Below are 5,394 nucleotides of genomic sequence, written 5' to 3'. Positions count from 1 at the left end.
GAAGGAAGACGGGAAGAAGAGGAAAATGGAAATTTTAAGGGCTGGATACAGTTTAATGTTAGCACGCTGGCTTGCAGTGTATCAGATGCCATAGGACCCTGAATCCCTACCACCAATCAATCAATTAAAAATATCAATTAGTCAATAAACAGGAAGTTGCCTGCCAGGGTAAGTCCAATTCTTCTTAAGGATGCACTTCCCTCTGCCCCACCATCGTCTACAGACGTCAGACTCCACCGCACTGTGCTTCTCGGCCTCCAGCCTCACACTGGGCTGCATCCCTGGGCCTTGCTCTGAGGCTGCCACATCCCAGGCTGAGCAGCTACTCCTTTCTCCGGATCTCTAGCTTGCAGATGGCTGTTGTGGGACTACCCAGCCTCTGACTGTGTAAGCCAATCTAATAAGCCCCCTTTATAATTATATATCGATTCTATGGGCTCTTCGCCTCTATTACAGTAACCTAGCAACAGTAAAACCTATATCCAGATCGACTCTTCACTAAGTTACCTAATTTTCCCAGGCTGTTAGTCTAGCAGAGGGCCACACCCTTATCTAGACACAAATACTGTTATAGCATCTACTGCTCACACATATTGTCCAATCAAAACTTATGCATTACAACTCAAAAGAATAAGAAGAATATTGGGACAACTGGATATCCATGTGCAAAGAAATAAACTCAATCTGTTTCTCACAGTGTATACAAAAATTAACTCACAATAAATGAAAGGCCTAAATATAAGAACAAAGCTGTATCGGGCAGTGGTGGCACACACCTTTAATCCCAGTACTCCAGGCAGAGGCAGAGGCAGGATCTCTGTGAGTTTGAGGTCAGCCTTACAGAGTGAGTTCCAGGACAGCCAGGGCTGTTATACAGAGAAACTCTGTCTTGAAAAGCCAAAAAGAAAAGAAAAAGAAAAAAAAAAAAAGCCTTTAATCCCAGCACTAAGAAGGCAGAGGCAGGCAAATCTCTTTGAGTTTGAGGTCAGCCTGGTCTGCATAGTGAATTCTAGGAGAGCCAGAGCAACATAGTGAGACCTTGTCTGGAGGTGTTGTGGGGGGGGGGAGGCTATGAGGCTGGGGATATTTGGGCCTCAGGAGATGGTTCAGCCAATAAGGTGCTTGCTTGCTATAGAAGAATAAGGTAGCGGCATTATTTGTAATAGCCAGAACCTGGAAACAACCTAAATGCCCCTCAACTGAAGAATGGATAAAGAAAATGTGGTACATTTACACAGTGAAGTATTACAAAACAGTAAAAAACAATGACATCATGAAATTTGAAGGCAAATGGATGGAACTAGAAAATATCAAATATGGTATGTACTCACTCATAAGTATGTATGTATGATGTAAAGCAAAGGATAACCAGACTACACCCCACAGCTCCATGGAAGCTAACAAAGAGTGCCCTAAGAGAGATGCAGGATCGCCCTGGGAAGGGGAAATACATGAGATCTCCAGAGTAAACTGGGGGTGAGGGGTGGGCAATAGAGGGTAGGGGATGGGGGATGAGAACATAAGGGAATGGGATGGTCCAGCTGGAACAGGGACAGAGTAGGAGAGCAATGAAAGAGATATCTTGAGAGAGGGAGACATCATGGGGATAGGGAGAAACCAGGTGCTAGGAGAGTTCCCAGGAATCCACAAGGATGACCCCAGCCTAGACTACTAGCAATAGTGGAGAGGGGGCCTGAGCTGACTTGCCCTGGTACTCAGATTGGTGAATACTCTGTCATCATAGAGCCTTCATCCAGTAACTGATGGAAGCAGATGCAGAGATCCACAGCCAAGCACCAGGCCAAGCTCCAGGAGTCCAGTAAAAGAGAGGGAAGAGGGATTCTGTGAGCAAGAAGCATCAAGATCATGATGGGGAAACCTACAGAGACAACCAAACCAAGCTAGTGGAAACTCATGAAATTTAGACCAACAGCTATGGAGCCTGCATGGGACTGGAGACTAGGCCCTCTGCATAAGGGAGACAGTTGTGTAACTTGGTCTGCTTAAGGGGCTCCCTGGCAGTGGGATCAGGATCCATCCCTGGTGCATGAGCTGGCTTTTTGGAGCCCAGTACCTATGGAAGGACACCTTGCACAGCCTTGATGCAGAGAGAGGTGCTTGGTCCTGCCTCAACTGAATGTACCAGGCTTTGCTGACTCCCCATGGGAGGCCTTACCTTTTGGAGGAGGGAAGGAAGGGTGGGTTCATGGGGGGAAGGTCTGGGGGGAGAGCAGGAGGAGAGAAGAGAGGGGGATCTGTGGTTGGTATGTAAAATGAATGAGAAATTTCTTAACTAAAAAAAAAGGAAAAAAAGAAGATGAAGAATGAGGAGCTCAGTTCAATCCCACAGAACCCACATTTAAAACAAAACCAACAGGCAGAGGCAGGTGGATTTCTGTGAGTTCCAGGACAGCCAGGGCTACAGGCACTAGAACACTCACTCACTCAAACAGTCTTTAGAAACAGCCCGCAGCCCTGTCAGCTGACTGATGGACCAACAAAAGGTAGCACATCTGTGTCAGGAGTACTATACAGCCCTAAAAAGTGACAAAATATTGCCAGGTGGTGGTGGCACATGTCTCTAATCCCAGCACTTGGGAAGCAGAGGCAGGTGGAGCTCTACGAGTTCGGGGCCAGCCTGATTCACAAAGTGAATTCCAAAATAGCCAGGACTGTACACAAAGAAACCCTGGCTTGGGGGGCGTGGAGGGAAATGACAAAATAAGGACACTGGCTAACTGCTGTGGGATGTATGGCAAATGTGTTGCTAATTAATCAATAAAACACTGATTGGCCGTTGGCTAGGCAGGAAGTATAGGCGGGGCAAAGAGGAGAATAAAGCTGGGAAGTGGAAGGCTGAGTCAGAGAGACACTGCCAGCCGCCACGATGAGAAACAGCTTGTGAAGATGCCGGTAAGCCACGAGCCATGTGGCAAGGTATAGATTAATAGAAATGGATTAATTTAAGCTATAAGAACAGTTAGCAAGAAGCCTGCCACGGCCATACAGTTTGAAAGCAACATAAGTCTCTGTGTTTACTTGGTCGGGTCTGAGAGGCTGTGGGACTGGCAGGTGAAAGAGATATATCCTGACTGTGGGCCAGGCAGGAAAACTCCAGCTACAGCTAACCCTCGAAAGCCTCAAGCTGAGTGAAAAGTCAGACACAAAAGGAGACATACGGTATGAGTCCATCTCTATAAATTGTCCAGAATAGAGACAGACAGACAGTTAGTGGGTGCCAGGATCCAACAAAAGGAAAGAATGGGAAGCAATGGCGTAACGGATGTAGGAGTTTCTGGAACCAGATAGAAATGATATCCTGCAACATGGTAAATGCATGAAATGGCATTAAATAGTGTAGCCCCAGCTGGCCTTTTAACTCACAGAGAAGTGCCTACCTCTGCTGCCCAGGATCTAAGGTGTGTGCCACCACCAATGGCCAAAAAGTACATGCTAGAATGGTCTAAATGGTGAGTTTTGTGTCTACGTGTGTGTGTGTATATAAACCATAATTTTTGAGATGTGGTTTTCACGACCTTAGACTAGCCAATGGTGTCTTAGACATGACATCAAAAACTAGAGCTCAAAGTGGGTCCTCCCAGCAGCCATACAATTCCTGCTGAACCTCCTCCTCTTCCGTCTCTTTCTCTCCGATCCTGGCCAGAGCCCAAGCATGTGGTTCTGGTGCTCTGGGCTTCCTACTCCTTTCCTAAAGTTCCCCTCCACCACAGGCAGCTTCCCTCAGAAACCTGTGGTTTTTATTCCTTCTCTTCCCCATTCTCCTCCTATGGGCAGCTGATGGATTTACAATTTGCCTGCCCTGGGGATTAGCTTTTAAACTCTAATAAAATTGTCTCGAGCTTTGAAAAAGAAGAAAAAAGAAAAACCAAAGAAATCAAGGAGCTGTGGGTGTAGCTCAGTTGGTAGAGAGTGCCCAGCATGCACAAAGCCCTGGTTTAATAAAATAGGCATGGTCATGCTCACCTGTACGCACAGCACTCAGCAGGTGCAGGCAGGAGGATCAGAAATTCGAGGTCATCTTCTACAACAGTAGTTCTCACCCTTCCTAATGCTGTGACCCTTTAATACATACAGTTAGTTCCTCATTTTGTGGTGACCCCCAACCTTAAACTTATTTTGTTGCTACTTCATAACTGTAATTTTGCTACTGTTATGAATCATAATGCAAATATCTGATATGCAGGATATGTGATATGTGACCCCTGTGAAAGGGTCATTTGACCCCGAAGGGATGACCCGCAGGTTGAGAAACTGCTGCTCTACAATATAGTGAGACAACCAGCTGGGGCTACAAGAAAACACACCACACACACATACACAAAAGTTTTTAAGGAACGAAATTGGACTATCAAAATTTAAAAACTTGGGCTGGAACAATTACTCACCTATTATAAGAATGGTGGCTGCTGTTCATTCATTTCCTACTACCAGCATCAGGTAGCTCATAAACACCTGTAGCTCCAGTTCCAGAGGATCTGATGCCCTCTTCTGGCCTCTTCAAGTACCTGAACACATGGCATAAATCTACACACATACATACATACACACACATGCTCTCTCTCACACACACAAATAAAAATAAAAATAACCTTTTAGAAAATCAAAAGATTAAAAAAATTTATTTGTAAGGAACACTCTCAAAGGCAGGACTGTAGCTCAGTTAGCAGAGTGCCTGCCTTGTCTGAACAATGTAAACCCCTATCTCAAAAATTAAACAAAAGATAATATTATTAAGAAATTGATGGGGGTGGGCGGTGGAGCTGGAGAGATGACTCAGTGGTTAAGAGCACTGGCTGCTCTTCCATAGAACCCAAATTCAATTCCCAGTACCTGAAATACAGCTCACAACTGTCTGTAACTCCAGTTCCAGAGGAGCCAACACCCTCAAACAAACATACGTGCAGACAAAATATCAATGCACATACAAATAAATAAGTAAATAAAGATTTTAAAGATTAAAAAAAAAATAGTAAAAAAAGAAAGTGAACGGCCAGGCATAGTGTCACACACCTTTGATCCCAATACTCAGGAGGCAGAGGAAAGAGGGTGTCTGGAAGTTCAAGGCCAGCCTGGTCTACAGAGTGAGTTCCAGGACAGCCAGAGCTACATACTGAGACTCTGTCTCAAAAAAAAAACAAAGAAAGTGAAAAACGACCTGCAGATTGAAAGAAACATCAAAACAGTATATTTAATAAGGATTCGGAGTATATAAAGAACTACTACAGCTTAACGACAAAAGGATACCTGATCTTTAAAATCAGCAAAGGGTCTGAATACACTTTTATCCAAAAAAGATAATTAAGTGGCCAATAAGCACATGAAATATGCTCAAATTTTTGCCTTAAGCGAAATGCAAATTAAAATCACAATGAG

The sequence above is a fragment of the Peromyscus eremicus genome, chromosome 1, assembly GCF_949786415.1.
Source record: "Peromyscus eremicus chromosome 1, PerEre_H2_v1, whole genome shotgun sequence".
NCBI lineage: Eukaryota > Metazoa > Chordata > Mammalia > Rodentia > Cricetidae > Peromyscus > Peromyscus eremicus.
This window is presented reverse-complemented; position numbering follows the sequence as displayed.